Here is a 19,176-nt window from a genome sequence, read left to right on the forward strand (position 1 = left end):
AGGCACACACTCAGTGAGTCAGGAACAGATTCTTCCCCTCTGCCATTTGATTCCTTAATGGACATTGAACCCATGAACACTACCACACTTTTTAAAAATTATTTCTACTTTTGTACTGTTTTAATGCAACTATTTTATATATATATATATTTACTGCAATTGATTTACATTTATATTTTTCCTATATTATTATGTATTGCATTGAACAGCTGCTGCTAAGTTAACAAATTTCACGACACATGCTGGTGAAATTAGGGATAGTATCAATTCCAAGGAAGAAGCATACAAATTAGCCAGAGAAAGTGGCTCACCTGAGGACTGGGAGAAATTCAGAGTTCAGCAGAGGAGGACAAAGGGCTTAATTAGGAAGGGGAAAAAAGATTATGAGAGAAAACTGGCAGGGAACATAAAAACGGACTGTAAAAGCTTTTATAGATATGTAAAAAGGAAAAGACTGGTAAAGACAAATGTAGGTCCCCTGCAGACAGAAACGGGTGAATTGATTATGGGGAGCAAGGACATGGCAGACCAATTGAATAATTACTTTGGTTCTGTCTTCACTAAGGAGGACATAAATAATCTTCCAGAAATAGTAGGGGACAGAGGGTCCAGTGAGATGGAGGAACTGAGCGAAATACATGTTAGTAGGGAAGGGGTGTTAGGTAAATTGAAGGGATTGAAGGCAGATAAATCCCCAGGGCCAGATGGTCTGCATCCTAGAGTGCTTAAGGAAGTAGCCCAAGAAATAGTGGATGCATTAGTGATAATTTTTCAAAACTCGTTAGATTCTGGACTAGTTCCTGAGGATTGGAGGGTGGCTAATGTAACTCCACTTTTTAAAAAAGGAGGGAGAGAGAAACCGGGGAATTATAGACCGGTTAACCTAATGTCGGTGGTGGGGAAACTGCTGGAGTCAGTTATCAAGGATGTGATAACAGCACATTTGGAAAGCAGTGAAATGATCGGACAAAGTCAGCATGGATTTGTGAAAGGAAAATCATGTCTGACGAATCTCATAGAATTTTTTGAGGATGTAACTAGTAGAGTGGATAGGGGAGAACCAGTGAATGTGGTATATTTGGATTTTCAAAAGGCTTTTGACAAGGTCCCACACAGGAGATTAGTGTGGAAACTTAAAGCACACGGTACTGGGGTTAAGGTATTGGTGTGGGTGGAGAATTGGTTAGCAGACAGGAAGCAAAGAGTGGGAATAAACGGGACCTTTTCAGAATGGCAGGCAGTGACTAGTGGGGTACCGCAAGGCTCAGTGCTGGGACCCCAGTTGTTTACAATATATATTAATGACTTGGATGAGGGAATTAAATGCAGCATCTTCAAGTTTGCGGATGACACGAAGCTGGGTGGCAGTGTTAGCTGTGAGGAGGATGCTAAGAGGATGCAGGTTGACTTGGATAGGTTGGGTGAGTGGGCAAGTTCATGGCAGATGCAATTTAATGTGGATAAATGTGAAGTTATCCACTTTGGTGGCAAAAATAGGAAAACAGATTATTATCTGAATGGTGGCCGATTAGGAAAAGGGGAGGTGCAACGAGACCTGGGTGTCATTATACACCAGTCATTGAAAGTGGGCATGCAGGTACAGCAGGCGGTGAAAAAGGCGAATGGTATGCTGGCATTTATAGCGAGAGGATTCGAGTACAGGAGCAGGGAGGTACTACTGCAGTTGTACAAGGCCTTGGTGAGACCACACCTGGAGTATTGTGTGCAGTTTTGGTCCCCTAATCTGAGGAAAGACATCCTTGCCATAGAGGGAGTACAAAGAGGGTTCACCAGATTGATTCCTGGGATGGCAGGACTTTCATATGAAGAAAGACTGGATGAACTGGGCTTTTACTTGTTGGAATTTAGAAGATTGAGGGGGGATCTGATTGAAACGTATAAGATCCTAAAGGGATTGGACAGGTTAGATGCAGGAAGATTATTCCCGATGTTGGGGAAGTCCAGAACGAGGGGCCACAGTTTGAGGATAGAGGGGAAGCCTTTTAGGACCGAGATTAGGAAAAACTTCTTCACACAGAGAGTGGTGAATCTGTGGAATTCTCTGCCACAGGAAACAGTTGAGGCCAGTTCATTGGCTATATTTAAGAGGGAGTTAGATATGGCCCTTGTGGCTACGGGGGTCAGGGGGTATGGAGGGAAGGCTGGGGCGGGGTTCTGAGTTGGATGATCAGCCATGATCATAATGGATGGTGGTGCAGGCTCGAAGGGCCGAATGGCCTACTCCTGCACCTATCTTCTATGTTTCTATGTTTCTATGTTTAAATTAAACCTGATTCTGATTTTGATAGTTGTGATGAGATTGGCAGTGTTGGCATGGGTTTGTGAATGTGGCTGAGAGAGTTGTTGGTGGTGAAGGGCTGACTGTAATGGTAGACCTGGCTATAAACTGCTGTTGTGATTGAGGTAGCAGAAGTGGGAGGTAACTAAGTGGCATTAGTAGGGAGTAGGTTCCCATAGTTGCCACCTTACATGCAAAGTGGCAATTCTAGACTAAATTTGAATCACAGGAGGATGCTCAACAGTTGTGGCAAGGCTTGGATGCTATCACCGCTTACAACGTGAAAACAAGTGCAATACCAGAGGACAAGGCTTTGCTCCCAGATGAGCTCGATGCCTTCTACGCTTGTTTTGACTGTCAAAACATGCAGGAACCTTCACAAATGCCCACAGCCCCTGATTATCCTGTGGTTTTCAGTCTCTGAGGCTGATGTGAGAGAATCTTCAGGAGGGTGAAGCTTCTGGCCCAAATAGGGTACCTGGCTAAATACTGAAGACCTGCACTGATCAATTGGCTGGAATATTCACTGATATCTTTAACCTCTTGCTTAGGCATTCTGAGGTACCCACCTGCTTCAAGCAGGCTTCGATCATACCAGTGCCTATGAAGAATGTAGTAAGCTGCCTCAATGCTTATCGTCCAGTAGCACTTACATCCACTGTGATAAAGTGCTTTGAGAGCTTGGTGACGAAATATATCAACTCCTGCCTGAAAGTGACTTGGATCCGCTCCAATTCCCTACTGGCACAACTGGCCCACTACAGATGCCATTTCATCAGCTCTTCACTCAACCCTGGAACATCCGGTCAGGAAAGGTGCATACATCAGGATGCTTTTTATCAATCTATGCTACAGTTCAGCATTCGATACTGTCACCCCCCTCAAAACTAATCATTGAGCTTCAAGACCTGGGCCTCAATACCTCCTTGTGCAAGTGGATCCTCGATTTCCTCAGTTGCAGATCCCAGTCATTTTGGATTGGCAACGACATCTCCTCCACAATCTCTATCAGCACTGGTGCACCACAAGGCTGTGTGCTCAGCCCCCTAGTCTATTCACTTTATACTTATGACTGTGAGGCTAAGCATAGCTCCAGTGCCATATTTAAGTTTGTTGACAACACCACTGTCATAGACCAAATCAACGGCGGTGATGAATAGGGAGATCAGAGGTTGAGAGAGTCCGCAAGTTTAAATTCCTTGCTGTTGTCATTTCAGAGGATCTGTCCCAGGCCCAGCATGTAAGTGCAATTACAAATACAGCACAGTAGTATCCTCACATCTAAGCTCTAAGGGAGTTTGCAAAGATTCTGCATGAGAACTAAAACTTTGACAAACGTCTATAGATATGTGGTGGAACATATATTGACTGGTTGCACCAAGGCCTGGTATGGAAACAATGATGTCCTGGAATGGAAAATCCTATGAAAGTAGAGGATATGGCACAGTCCATCATGGGTAAAACCCTCCCCACCTTTGAGTACACCTATACGAAATGCTGCTCCAGGAAAGCAGTGTCCATCATCAACGACCCCCACCACCCAAGTCATGCTCTCTTCCCACTGCTGCCATCAGGAAGAAAGTACAGGAGCCTCAGGTTCAGGAACAGTTGTTACTCTTCAGCCATCAGGCTTTTGAACTAGTGGGGTAAGTTAACTCAACATCACTTGCCTCGTTACTGAACTGTTCCCACAACCTATCAACTCACTCTCAAGGATCCTTCATCTCATGTTCTTAATATTTATTGCTTATTTATTTATTTGCTTATTGATTTATTATTATTTTTTTCTTCTTTTGTATTTGCACAGCTTGTTGGTCTTTTACACACTGGTTGTTTATCTATCCTGTTGGATGCAGTCTTTCATTGATTCTATTGTGGTTCTTGTGTATGTCCACAAGAAAACAAATCTCAGGGTTATATACGGCAATGTATACAGTATGTACTTTGATAATAAATTGACTTTGAACTAGGGGTAGGTGGTGATTGTGGTGGGATAAAGTATGGGCGGGGGGGATGTGGTTAGGTATGGTTGTTAGATCCAAGTGGTGGTGGTGGGTGGCATTAGATGGTGCTGTGGGGTTGGTAATGGGGAGGAGGTGGTTATGGTTGGTGGATTAGGTGGTGGTAGTGGGAGAACGGCTGGTTGCTCGGTGATGGTGAGTGATGGGTGATGGGAAGACTGGCCATGATAATGCTTATGGCAATGGTGCTGAGTTGCTGTGCAAAAGGGTACCATTGTTGGAAGAGAGGGGTAAAGATCAAAAAAGTGGAGATCTATTTTTTCTCAAGAGACCTAAAGAAACTCCTCCCATTCCTCAAATCTTCCACAGCATAGTTTTAGAAAACAACATATCTTGGTTTCTGCTACAGCTGCCTCTGGGAAAGTGTTTCTGATAGACCAGCTATGTGAAAGTGCCATCAAAGTAATTGAGATTTCCAACAAGAAGAAGGGCTTGCCTGCTAGGGATGGATGGTGGCCATTGTGTGCCTGATCAAGTACCTTTGTCGTTTTTAAATTCCACCTTTCTCAGATTTACACTTGGCAATTTATAAGCTTTCCATTTTAAACTAATACTTGATCTTTTAGGCTGGTGTCAATTTTCACATTTTGCAGGGAATGGAACATTCTTATTTAGTAAGGCAGCACAGATCATGGAATGATGTGATGGAACCGTTAAAACCGTAGAAAGAAGTTTGGGGCGGAAGAATGAGATGACACACAGTTTTAGTAGTCATCACAAGACTAATGGAGTCAGGTTAAAATAAAGGCCAGAAGAAACATTCTTAAAGAGGCATCTATGAGTTAGAATGGAGGCATTTGTACCTTTTTCATATACTAGCTGTGTATTAAAAAGTAACTTTTAATCTTTTTGAAGTGTTTGTTCCCACTTTCATGAAGTTGGACTAGCACTTCATATCCTAATTCACATTAGAGTGAGTGTCATTTCTCCATCACATTTTTTCCAGGAAATAATATTACTAATATGCATAACGCTCATTCAAAACAAATTAAACAAGGAATAAATTGTGCAGAAAGTTAGAATTATGCATGACCCTAAATTCCTAAATTGTTTTTAGATGAAAGTAATCCTCCTAGTCATTTTAATTAATTGATGTATAATTGCCAGGAGTAATGAACATACATTGGAACTTCAGTGTGCTGATCTCATCAGTGCAAGAGCATTCAATCTGCTCATTTTGATTAGATGTTCTGGGGCTACCTTCAGCATACCTGTGATTGGCCTGCTTCATGTCTCAGATGGTGTTCTATACGTGCGTTATGACCAAAGGAAAAATGGCTGGGGTCACTTAGCACTTTAGTGTTTATTAGGTGTGTCAAAAATCAAACTTACAAAAATACTGAAAAGAATACTGCCAATATTTACAAAAAGGTATCTACCAGAAAAACACAATAATTGCTCTAGAAACACAGGGAAGTATCCCGTACTGGAAATATTGAAAATCCTATATTAGCACCATACTATCTTGGTCCAATGTGAACTCCTGGCAGCCCCTCTCTCTCTTTCCTACTGAAAGTGAAGGGCCCCATTTTATTAGGCCCTAGTTCATACCATCTTTAATTATCCACAAATTTAACTTAAGACTATGCATGCATTAGAATATGATGAACCCCACTATGTAGTTACAATCATATTACAAAATAAAGAGATGTACCTACCTGAAGCACAGTACAGTATACAAACAACATATACACATGTACACGTCCACATTACAAAAGAAATGGAATATTCCACTCTGTATGGTGGAATAAAGCCAACCCAGGTGCATCAGTTTGGTTTAGGACCCATTATACTGGGGAAGACACTGAAGTCCGTACATTCAGTGAACAACAAGGCAATGCTTGTGTGTAAGGAGTGTGTTTACTGAGTGCTCTCCGTCGCAGGTGGGTAATCCCCAAGCTACCTCACATTTTCTCACCACCCTCTCTTCCTCTTCCTAGATTCCACCATCCACCTCTGCCCCCACACACTCCACTCATCCCTTCCCCGCCTTTCAAAGGCTGCTGTTGGAGAGAGTGCAGACCTGCTTCCCTAACTGTTGCATGCTGAGCAAGGGTCTGCTGCCTGTGAATAATAGGTGGCAATTCACTTCATCTCAAAGGGAGAAAATGCTGCTGTGCCCTCTTAAAGGATAGAGTCACTTTAGAATACTTCAGGTGACTGATGATTTGGCAATGGTGCTGCATGCAAGGCATGCTTCGTGCACCAAGCAACAGTGGACAAGCATCTCCAAACTTTGGTACTTTGGGAATCTCTTTCCCACAAACTTTAAATAACCTAAGAACAATGCTGATGTGACGACTGCTGTCGAAAGGTAGGCTGGAGGAGAGATTTGGAATAAGAAACTTATCAGAATACTTAATCAGTTAAAAGGTCAATTGTGTTCTGAAAGCTTTGAATTGGGGCATATATTTTTTAAATTTTTGCTTGAATGAGTCAGGATTTAATCCTGTAGAAAAGTTGAACTTGTGCAATCTTTCTGGCAAAGATACTCCCAAAGTTTTGATGGGCAGGAATCACAGGCGTTTGACTAAGGAATGAGGAAGCAATTGCAACAAATTTCCAAGTCTGGGTAGGGAAGTTTCCCCATCCCTCCCCACCGATCTCCCTCCTGGCACTTATCCTTATAAGCGGAACAAGTGCTTACACATGCCCTTACACTTCCTCCCTTACCACCATTCAGGGCCCCAGACAGTCCTTCCAGGTGAGGCGACACTTCACCTGTGAGTTGGCTGGGGTGATATACTGCGTCCGGTGCTCCTGATGTGGCCTTCTATATATTGACGAGACCTGACGCAGACTGGGAGATCTTTTTGCTGAACACCTACGCTCTGTCCGCCAGAGAAAGCAGGATCTCCCAGTGGCCACACATTTTAATTCCACGTCCCATTCCCATTCTGACATGTCTATCCACGGCCTCCTCTACTGTAAAGATGAAGCCACACTCAGGTTGGAGGAACAACACCTTATATTCCGTCTGGGTAGCCTCCAACCTGATGGCATGAACATTGACTTCTCAAACTTCCGCTAATGCCCCACCTCCCCCTCGTACTCTATCCGTTACTTATTTTTACACCCACATTCTTTTTCTTTCTCTTTTTCTCTCTTTCTTTTTCTCCCTCTGTCCCTCTCACTATACCCCTTGCCCATCCTCTGGGTTTTCCCCCCCTCCCCCTTTTCTTTCTCCCTACGCCTCCTGTCCCATGATCCTCTCCTATCCCTTTTGCCAATCAATTATCCAGCTCTTGGCTCCATCCCTCCCCCTCCTGTCTTCTCCTATCATTTTGGATCTCTCCCTCCCCCTCCCATTTCCAAATCTCTTACTAGCTCTTCCTTCAGTTAGTCCTAACGAAGGGTCTCGGCCCGAAACGTCGACTGTACCTCTTCCTACAGATGCTGCCTGGCCTGCTGCGTTCACCAGCAACTTTGATATGTGTCGGTTGAGAGAATTTAGAGGTGTTTTAGAGACATTTCCACACAACCACTGAATAGGCAGCAAGCATTCAATCCAACTATTGCTCTATCCAACTGCTTCCCATAACTCTCAGTTAATGCAAACATCAACCACATTTCATTAATCACCTCATCTAAAAGTAATTGAATATAACATTGGATCATTTAAAAGTTAGTTTTACTTCAATGGGACAACTTCAATCTGAAAAGATGAGCAACAATGCAGACTTTATGTAATAAAAAGATGGAAAAGAGTAAAGCCAAAATAAATTTTCATTTGCAACTATACATGGAGTGTCACAGATGTTCCAGCTGGGAAAGTAAGATGCTGAGCAAGCATTGACTTGGTTACTCAATTTTTCTGAGATCATAAAATATGAATTTAAATGATTTGATTTGAAATGAATTTAAATCAAAGTTCTGAATGGGACATTAGTCTGAAATCTAATCACTGAGATTTCAGCTTATTCATAATAAAAATATTACGCATTGCGGAGAGAGCTTTTAAACTGCTATCTTAGATTTGTACTTTCAGCCATGTGATGCTGACATAATTCTGGCCACATATTTGCAAAACTTCTGTTGTTACTTCTAAATGGAAGGGAAAAATATTTTCATTCTCTGAGCTTACAGCTTAATGTTTACCATGACAAATAAACAGTAAATCCAAAAATACACCAATGTTGCTTTGAGATGATCAAATATCAAGAAAAAAAGCTGATGTAACGGAGAATTGTAGATATTGATACAGAGTCCTAATGTCACATCAAGGTGGCTTGAAAACATATGCTGGTAAGAAACATGCACAACTAATACCCTCCATTTCTTGTTCCATTAATTTGTGACTAATGGTGAAGCCATGGCACTCACTGCTGACCTCAGAGGAATCTCCCTGCAGCTCTATCGATCTCAGTGGCAAGAACATTTCAATGCTGTCTACTTGGAAGCAGTCTGAAATGTTTACTTGGGAACCAGAATGTTAGGTTAGATGATGGAGCAGTTGGTGTAAAGGTAGATGCAACTTGCAGAGAGACTGTGAGGAAGGAGAGGGCATTGGGTAGGGCAAGAATGCAGTAAATTGGATGGATTGAAATGTGAGAAGTGTTAGAACAAGGGTGATGAATTTAGAGCATGAATCAGAACATGGAAGTACAACGTTGTGGCTCCTACCTAGACTTGGCTGAGAGGATTGTCTGACTGATGTTCTGGGGGGGGCGGTTAGATGTTTCAAAAGGGATAGGGAGAGATATAAAAGGGTTGGGGTGGGGTACAGGTGGGAAATTAGCATTGCTAATCAGGGATTAAATCACAGATGCAGAAAGGGAGGACGGTGTCGTGAAATTGTCTACTGAGTCATTGTGGGTGGAAGGGAGTAATCACTTATTATCACGATATTTATTTATTTATTTACCTTTTTAATTTCTTACATCTAGGGAGTAAAAATATTTCTGTTGCATCTCCGTTGTAATGTACAAGCAATAATTTATTGCCCAAACACTAAAGTTGTATACACAATTGTTTTGCATACATGTATGTACAGTCAGAAATGCAATCAGATCAATGTGTACTGATAAATCTTTTGGCCTGGTGAAAGAAGCTGTCCCGGAGCCTCTTGGTCCTGGCCTTAATGCTGCGGTACCATTTGCCAGATGGTAGCAGCTGAAGCAGTTTGTGGTTGGGGTGGTTGGAGCCCTTTTTTATGCACCTGCTGCTGTAAATGTCCTGAGTAGAGGAAGGTTCATCTGCAGAGCCACGCCACTCTCCATAGTGCCCTACGATTGAGGGCAGTACAGTTCCCGTAGTACGCAATGACACAGCTCTCGATGGTGCCCCTGTAGAAAGTCCTGAGGGTTTGGGGACTCTTGCCTAACTTCTCCAGCTATCTGAGGTGAAAGAGGCACTGTTGTTCCTTTTTTAACCATGCAGCTGGTACGTACAGTCCAGGTGAGGTCCTCATAGACCCCATAGTAGCAATAGGGACTCTGAGGAGCAGATTTGGAGGCAGATTTTGGAAAGTTCTGTAAGATAGGGTTTTTCTCTTTGGAGCGAAGGAGGAGGATGAGAGATGATTTGATAGAGGTTATAAGATGATAAGAGGCATAGATAAAGTGGACAGCCAGCACCTTTTTCCCCAGGGCGGCAATGGTCATTATCAGAGATCATCTGTTTAAGGTGAGTGGAGGAAAGTTTAGGGGAGATGTCAGAGTTAAGTTTTTTTACACAGAGAATGGTTAGTACCTGGAATGCACTGCCTGCGTTTGCAGTAGAGGCTGATGCAATAAGAAACTCTTAAATAGGCAGATGGGTGCAAGAAAAATGGATAGTTTTGAAGTGTGTAGGAGAGAAGGGTTAAATTGATCATGGAGTAGCTTTACATGGTTGGAATAACAACGTGCTGTGCTGTGCTGTTCCATTCCATTCTAAATGTTTAGCATCAATCATAATGTCATCAAGTTGGCTGATCAGTCAATCATTTTAAAGTATTCTCATCAGAACATAGTAAGAAGAAAAATGTAATTTTGAATTGTTTTAAAGAACCATGCAGAATGCTAAATAAAGATTTGATCATATTCACGTGATTGGTGCACAATCTAAGTGATTACATGACTTTAAGAAAACCTACAGTTCCCCATATTTTGAATAATTATAATGGATTTACAAGCAGTTAATTTTTAAGGGCCATACGGTTTGCTAAGCAATAATTATAGCAGTAATTATACATCATTAAAATCTTACCTCGACTTCAGGCAATAAAGCATGAGGTTTTCATGGCATTTTACGATTACAATAAATTCACATCAGTGCAAGTAATTTCCCTGGTTGCCTTGGAGAAGGAGATAAACAATGCAGGCAATTGAACAATGACTGACAGCAGTCCAAAATTTCTGGGAGCAGCAGGCTATTTGCAATTGCTGACCTATCCCCACTGGGTCCATTCTTTCTGGAAACACCTTCCAGCAGGAACTTGGTTCAGGAAGCTACCTAAACAACAAGGTTCTGGAAATTGCAAAGCCCTTCAGTAGCAAATACTAATCCCGACCCACGGGAATTTTTTTGACAGTAGTATGTCAAGTCCCCAGACTTGACAACCTACTGCAAAACATGAATAATTGTAAATGTCTCTGAAAGTTACAAACTCTTCAAAACTGCTAAACTGAATCATATTACTAAAAAACAGAACAATTGATTAGAAGTGAAACCCTAAAAGAAACTAAAATTAATGAAATGTATTTGTTAACTCAATTATTTTTCAAAGTTAGTTGTCTAGAAACTACCAACTTCCCTGCAGATTTTTCATTGTATTGCAAATAATTGAGTTGTTGAATCGACAACACATCCAACCTATAAACTTAGGAAAGTCAGCAGATGTTGGAAATCCAAAGCAACACCCATAAAATGCTGGAAGAACTCAGCAGGTTAGGCAGCACCTTTGGAAGTGAATAGAATGCCAACATTTCGGGAGGTTCACAAAGGTAACTTCGCCAGCATAATTGTTGGGAAACTTTATTGTTCACCATCAGACATAATGTAAGGTGCAGTACTGAAGAATCAGTGCAAGCAAACTTTGGACATCCTCATTTACACTCTCTTGAGTGAGAGTCTCAAAGTTCTTGCAGTTACAGTGAGAAACGTCAGAAAGTCCATGGAAACATCAAAGTTGTTGACAGGTAATGATGACAAAACTGATTGTTTCACACTCATTACTTTTGTATTACAAGGAATATTGCATTTAGATTATAAGGGCTAAAAGCAGGAATCAATTTCTTGTTTTGATAGCATGAGCATTTTATTCCCACTTGCACTTGTGATTGCAATACGAGTTATGGTACTTCCACAATCAGTATTTTTCTCTGAATGATAAGAGATTCTTTTAAATTAGACCCCAGGGGAGTTAATATTTTGATATTGCTATATTAAATTCAAACATGGGATTGCATAATTTGACTGTATTGTGAAATGTTGAGTGACTATAACATTCTTCAAATTCTAATGGTCAGCAATAAAATCTGTATCATATTAGACATTAATCTATGATTATAGCAAAATTCATTTCCATCATGAAAAATAGGAATGCAATTTTGCATGACCAGGAAATTTGTAGGCATAAAGAAATTACAGGTCTATATACTGTAAAGCCTAACCTGTGTTTTCCACAACCAATAATGGAATTTTTTTACAGTGCCTTGTAAAAGTATTCAGCCCCAACCCTTTGTTCACACAAATGAGTACTACAATCAGAGATTTTGATCAATTTAACTGAGAATTTTTATTTGTGAATCAGATGTTCCTTTTTTCACAGCAGAGCCCCCCCAAAAAAACAGGGACAGTTGTAAAGCATGAGAAACTAAAAATTCAAAACCTGAAATGTCAGCAGTTCAAAAGTATTCATATCTCCTTTGCTCATTATTTAGTTGAACCACCTCTCACAGATAATACAGCCAGCAGTCATTTTGGATAAGTCTCTATTAGTTTTGCACAATGTGATAGAACAGGATTTGCCCAAGCTGTGCAAGGTTATTTGGGAAGTGGCAGTAGGCAGTAATCTAGAGGTCTTGCCAGAGAGCTTTGATTGGGTTAAGGTCACGGCTCTGACTGGGACACTCAAGAACATCAACTGTATTCATTTGAAGACACTCCGTAGTTTCTCTAGCAGTGTGCTTTGGGTTGTTGTCCTGCTGAAAGATGATTTTCCTCCCCAGTTTAAGTTTCCTGGCAGAGGCTTGCAAGTTTTTATATAGGATCTCTCTGTATTTGACAGCATTCATTTTCCCATCAATCCAGACCAGGTTTCCAGTCCCTACTGCTGAAAAGCATCCCCGTAGCATGATGCTACCTCTGCCATACTTTACCCGGCTGATGCTCAGTAATGGATTTATTCTATACGTACCACTAAAATTAAACATACATTGCCTGAAAGGACTTTGCAAACTATCACTTGGAAGATACTACAAAGATGTGGAAGAAGGTTTTGAGGAAACTTTTGGCTTCAACACCAAGAGGTATGTGTGGTGTAAATCTAATACTGTGCATCAGCCAGGTAACACCATCTCCACTGTCAAGTATGGTGGAGGTAGCATCATGCTATGGGGATGCTTTTCAGCAGCAGGGACTGGAAACCTGGTAAGGATTGATGGGAAGATGAATGCTACGAGAAACAGAGATATCCTGGTTAATTACTGGCTAGCCTCTGCCAGAAAGCTTAAGCTGGGAAAGAAGTTAATCTTTCAGCAGAACAACAGCCCAAAGCACACTGCCCAGAACAACCATGGAGCGGCTTCAGATGAAGAAATTTGAGCACTTGAGTAGCACAGTCAGAGTCCTGACCTTAACCCGATCGATGTACTCAGACAAGATTTCAAGATTGCTGTCCACTGCAGTCCTCCAAATAACTTGGCATAGATTGAGCAACTTTGGAAGGAGGAATAGACAAATCTTGCTCCATCACATTGTGCAAAACTAATAGAGACTTATCTAAAGAGACTACTGGCTATAATAGCTGCGAGAGGTGGTTCAACTAAGTACTGAGCAAAGGGGAATAAATACTTTAAAATTGCTAACATTTCAGTCCTTGAATTTTTAGTTTTTCATGCTTTATAATTTTCCCTGTCTTTTGGAGCATGTGATTCAAAAAATAAAAATTCTGAGTTAAATTGATCAACATCTCTAGTTGTGATATCCTACCACTATTCAGCTCCTGAACTGGTGTACATAACTAACATTCACCACTCTTCTGAAGTGATCCCATAGCCTACAGATTCACTTTGAAGGTTTTCACAACTCATGGACTCTACAACTCGTGTTCTCTGTATTATTTATTTTTTATTTTCACAATTTATCTTCTTTTGCACATTGGTTGTTTTTCTGTCAATGTTTATGTACAATTTTTCATAACCTTGATTGCATTTCTTTATTTCTCTGTAAATACCTGCAGGAAAATGAATCTCAAGCTAGAACATGCTGACAGATACATACTTTGGAAATAAATTTACCTTGACTTTGACTTTGAAATTAAGTGGACCAAGAAAAAAACTGAGTGAATCCAATGGAGAGCTAGTCAGCTGACTTCTTGTAATATGCTTTCCATTTCTTGGAAATGATAGAGAATTTGTCCAAGACAAAATATTCATTTGGTAACAATACCATAAAATATAAGAAATTTATGTTGCAAAATGAAGTCATAAAACACGTTGTGTCCATAATAACCCATCTAGCCTATTTCCTTTCTGAATTTCTGATCCATAGATTTGCAGTTTATGACATATCAACTGCTCAACATTTTAAACATTTTGAATGTTTTTGCCTTTATTACTCATTAAACAATGAATTACAGACTCCCACACAACTTCCCTCTAATTCATCTGCCAATTATTTTAATTTTATGTTCTGTTCTTATTGACCTCCATGCTAAGGTTCATCGGTCCTTCCTAGTCATTTAGTCAAGACCTCTTATAAATGTATGCATCATAAATAAATCTCCCTCCGGGCAGCGGTTTCAAAGAAGACGAATCCAGGCAGACTAATCTTTTCTCATCACAATAGCACCCCAGCCCTTACAGCCGCACTATAAATTTTCTTTATGCCTTCATCAATGTTCTCAATATTATTATGACCAGAAATGATACAGTGTTCTACCTATGGTCTAACTGGAACATAAGAAACTTGCAACTGGAGTAGGCCGCTTGGCTTCACAAGCCTGCTTGCATTCAATATGATGACTGGCTGATCTGCCCCAGATATCATTAACTCTTTTCCCTTATTCATCAACTCCATGGTCTTTCAGGAAGTTATTTTAAAATACCCTCTATGGTCAAGCCTCCACACCCCAGAGAATACCAAGGATTCACTACTGTCTGTAAAATGATATTCCTGCATACCTCGCTAGTATTTTGTACATTTTGTTAGGTTTCTTATGTTTCTTTTTTTCTTGGCCAAAAAGGGAATTCTTTGTATTCCTTCTTAAACACCTGATGTAGCTTCTCAGCTGCCTTCTGGAAATCTTTTCGCTGGAATCATCTCAGCATTTTATTATTGTTTTCTACCACGTCATTGTTTTCTTTGGTCATCCCAGATTCATTAATCCTCATATCTCCAAACTGAATTTCGTTTGTCGCTTTTCTTCTCATCTGATTAGTCCATTGATATCTTTCAGCCAATCTCTTTTTTGCTTCCCATCAATCAAGTGGTCGATGGCGGTATTAATGCAAAATCTGCTGAGGGAGATTTATTATGAATGCTGGAGAAATACTCAATTCCAGCTTCAGTTACTGCAACATTTTGATCCAACGACATGATGTTTTTCCCCATTTAGTGTACCTTGATAATTTAAATATCTCAAATTCAGGATTAAATATAATTCCAAAGAAATAGAAGTTATCTTATTATCATAATAATTGTTCATCCCTGTCATCACTGTGCCTTAACTAATATTATTGATGTTTGATCTGCTGAATTAGTATTCCATTTTTCAAAATGTCCTTCCTGATTACCTCACACCTATTTAATTCAAGCTGGTTTTTCAACCAGTTTGCAGACTATTCTTTGTAACTATGTGGCTTCCGCTGTCATTATCAGTTTTACAGACACCAGTTCTATAAGAAGTGCCTTCTTTCTTTTTCAGAGCAATGCTACCTTGATTCTTAGTATTCTATTTATCACTAATAGAATAATTAGTAATAAGTCTTAAAACCTATGAGCCTCAAGCCAGTCTCTCCTGCTAATTGACTGTGCCGGCCCTTTCGCACATACATCAGAATTCATTGGCCATGACTAAATTAAATTTCCCAGTTCCATTAAAAATGACTATCCATTTATATTCTACAAAGAAGATAAATTCCACAAACAGGAAAGTGAATATATTGGTATTCTACTTTCCCTGAGTGTTTCAGACTCCTGGTCTTGCGCTTTGTACGAAAGTGGGTTATAAATCTTGCCCTGTATCACAGAGTTTGGTTCTGTTTCAGGTCAGTTAATCAACTGAAGTTCCAGAAAATATTGGCAGAACAGCACTTGGGGAAGAAAATAAGATGGGCATTATAAGAAGCATAATGTCCAAGACCAGAGGACACAGCTTCAGAATAGAGGGGCGTCCATTTAGAATGGAGATCAGGAGAAATTTCTCTAGCCAGAGAGTGGTGAATCTGTGGACCTTGTAGCCTCAAGTGGCTGCAGAGGCCAAGTCATTGGGTCAATTTAAAGCAGAGGTTGATAGGTTCTTGATTAGTCAGGGAATAAAGGGATACAGGAAGAAGGCAAGAGATTGGTTTGAGAAGGAAAATGGATCAGATACGATGAAATGGTGGAGCAACTTGATGGGCCAAATGGCCTAATTCTGCTTCCATATCTTATGGTCTTATGGTCTAATAAGCATGAGATCAGAACTTTATAATAGTGGATAGTGAAGGTGGCTAGTCTTCATCAACAACAACAAACAGTATTTATATGGTGCATTCAGTTCAGAAGGAGATCGTAAGATACTTTGCAATGAATTAAGAGGAAACGCATGCTAAGCCAAGAAGGGTAGGGGAACCATGAGATATTACTACACCTGTAAAAGGTGCATCCAGCTGCAGCTCCTGACAAACGGAGTTAGGGAACTGGAGCAGGGGCTGGAGCTGGATGAACTTTGGATCAGAGGCAGAAATAAATAGGATTTACAGAGAGATAGTCACCTCTAAGAGTTAGGAGACAGGTAGCTGAGTGACTGTCAGGAGAGGGAAAGGGAATAGACAGAATGAGCAGAGCACCCCTGTGGCTGTTCCCATCAATGTAAGTATATCATTTTGGATACTGTTGATGGAGACAACCTACCAGGGACAAGTTGCTGTGGTTGCGTCTCTGGCACTGAGACTGAACCTTCAGCTCAGAAGGGAAGGAGGGAAAAGAGGAGAACAGTAGTGATAGGAGATTCAATTGTTACGGGGACAGATAAGAGGTTCTGTGGAAGAGATCAAGGAGCGCAGATGGTCTGTTGCCTCCCTGGTGCCAAGGTTCCATGATATCTCGAATCGAGTTCTCAGTATTCTCAAGAGGGAGGGTGAGCAGCTGGATGTCGTGGTCCATGTAGGGACCAATGACGTGGGTAGGAAGAGTGAAGAGGTCCTGAAAGGTGAATTCAGGGAGTTAGGCGCCAAGTTAAAGGACAGGACCTCCAGGATAGCAATCTTAGGATTGCTACCAGTGCCACATCAGGTGGGTTTAGAAATAGTAAGATAGCGCAGATCAACATCTGTCTGAAGACATGGTGCAGGAGGAAGGGCTTCAGATTCATATATAATTGGGCAGTTTTTAAGGGAAGGTGGGACCTGTTCCGGCAGGACGGTTTACATCTGAACTGGAGGGGGACAAATATTCTTTCAGGTAGGTTTGCTAGAGAGGCTCCAGTGGATTTAAACTAAATACAAGGGGGGAGGGAAACCAGAAAGGAACAGATGTAGGGGAGAAGGAAGAAAAAGGAGATAGTAAAGTTGTTTGCACCATTAGTGATAAACAGAGAGTAAGAGGTGGAAGATTTCTTAAATGCATCTATTTTAATGCTAGGAGCATTGTAAGAAAGGTGGATGAGCTTAGAGCATGGATTGATACCTGGAAGTATGATGTTGTAGCTATTAGTGAAACATGGTTGCAGGAGGGGTGTGATTGGCAAGGTAATATTCCTGGATTTCATTGCTTCATGTGTGATAGAATTGGTGGGACAAGAGGGGGAGGTGTTGCATCGCTTGTCAAAGAAAATATTACAGCGGTGCTCTGGTAGAATAGATTAGAGAGCTTGTCTAGGGAGGCTATTTGGGTGGAATTGAGGAATGGGGAAGGTGTAGTAACACTTATAGGGGTGTATTATAGACCACCTAATGGGAAGTGAGAATTGGAGGAGCAAATTTGTAAGGAGATAGCAGATATTTGTAGTAAGCACAAGGTTGTGATTGTGGGAGATTTTAATTTTCCACACATAGACTGGGAAGCCCATACTTTAAAAGGGCTGGATGGTTTGGAGTTTGTAAAATGTGTGCAGGATATTTTTTTGCAGCAATACAAAAAGGTACCAACTAGAGAAGGGGCAGTGTTGGATCTCCTGTTAGTGAATGAGATAGGTCAGGTGACGGAGGTATGTGTTGGGGAGCACTTTGGGTCAAGTGATCACAATGCTATTAGTTTCAATATAATTATGGAGAAGGATAGGTCTGGACCCAGGGTTGAGATTTTTGATTGGAGAAAGTCTAACTTTAAGGAGATGCGAAAGGATTTAGCATGAGTGGATTGGGACAAATTGTTTTAATGGGAAAGATGTAATAGAGAAATGGAGGTTATTTAAAGGTGAAATTTTGAGGGTACAGAATCTTTATGTTCCTATTAGGTTGAAAGGAAAGGTTAAAAGCTTGAGAGAGCCATGATTTTCAAGGGATATTGGAAACCTGGTTCGGAAAAAGAGAGCTATCTACAATAAATATAGGCAGCATGGTGTAAATGAGGTGCTCGAGGAATATAAAGAATGTGAAAAGAATCTTAAGAAAGAAATTAGAAAAGCTAAAAGAAGATACGAGGTTGCTTTGGCAAGTAAGGTGAAAATAAATCCAAAGCGTTTCTACAGTTATATTAATAGCAAAGGGATAGTGAGGGATAAAATTGGTCCCTTGGAGAATCAGAATGGACAGCTATGTGTGGAACCAAAAGAGGTGGGGGAGATTCTGAACAATTTCTTTTTTTCGGTACTCACTAAGGAGAAGGATATTGAATTGTATAAGGTAAGGGAAACAGGTAGGGAAGTTATGGAAACTATGATGATTAAAGAAGAGGAAGTATTGGCACTTTTAAGGAATATAAAAGTGGATAAATCTCCGGGTCCTGACAGGATATTCCCTAGGACCTTGAGGGATGTTAGTGTAGAAATAGCAAGGGCTCTGACAGAAATATTTCAAATGTCATTAGAAACGTGGATGGTGCCAGAGGATTGGCGTATTGCTAATGTTGTTCCATTGTTTAAGAAGGGTTCTAAGAGTAAACTTAGCAATTATCAGCCTGTAAGTTTGACATCAGTGGTGAGTAAATTAATGGAAACTATTCTCAGAGATGGTATATATAATTATCTGGATAGACAGGGTCTGATTAGGAACAGTCAACATGGATTTGTATGTGGAACGTCATGTTTGACAAATCTTATTGAATTTTTTGAAGAGGTTACTAGGAAAGTTGACGAGGGTAAATCAGTGGATGTTGTCTATATGGACTTCAGTAAGGCCTTTGATAAGGTTCCACACGGAAGGTTAGCTCGGAAGTTTCAATGGTTAGGTATTAATATCGAAGTAGTAAAATGGATTCAACAGTGGCTGGATGAAAGACGCCAGAGAGTAGTGGTGGATAACTGTTTGTTAGGTTGGAGGCTGGTGACTAGTGGTGTGTCCCAGGAAT

The 19,176-nt window shown here is 40.7% G+C and overlaps 1 protein-coding gene across 3 annotated transcripts in view; it reads right to left on the minus strand.

The window, feature by feature from the left end:
• Positions 1-19,176, minus strand: part of LOC140187024 (receptor-type tyrosine-protein phosphatase T) — a 1,622,799-nt gene that overhangs the window by 365,055 nt on the left and 1,238,568 nt on the right. The gene's annotated exons all lie outside the window — the stretch shown is intronic.

This window comes from Mobula birostris, chromosome 2 (assembly GCF_030028105.1).
Source record: "Mobula birostris isolate sMobBir1 chromosome 2, sMobBir1.hap1, whole genome shotgun sequence".
Classification (NCBI taxonomy): domain Eukaryota; kingdom Metazoa; phylum Chordata; class Chondrichthyes; order Myliobatiformes; family Myliobatidae; genus Mobula; species Mobula birostris.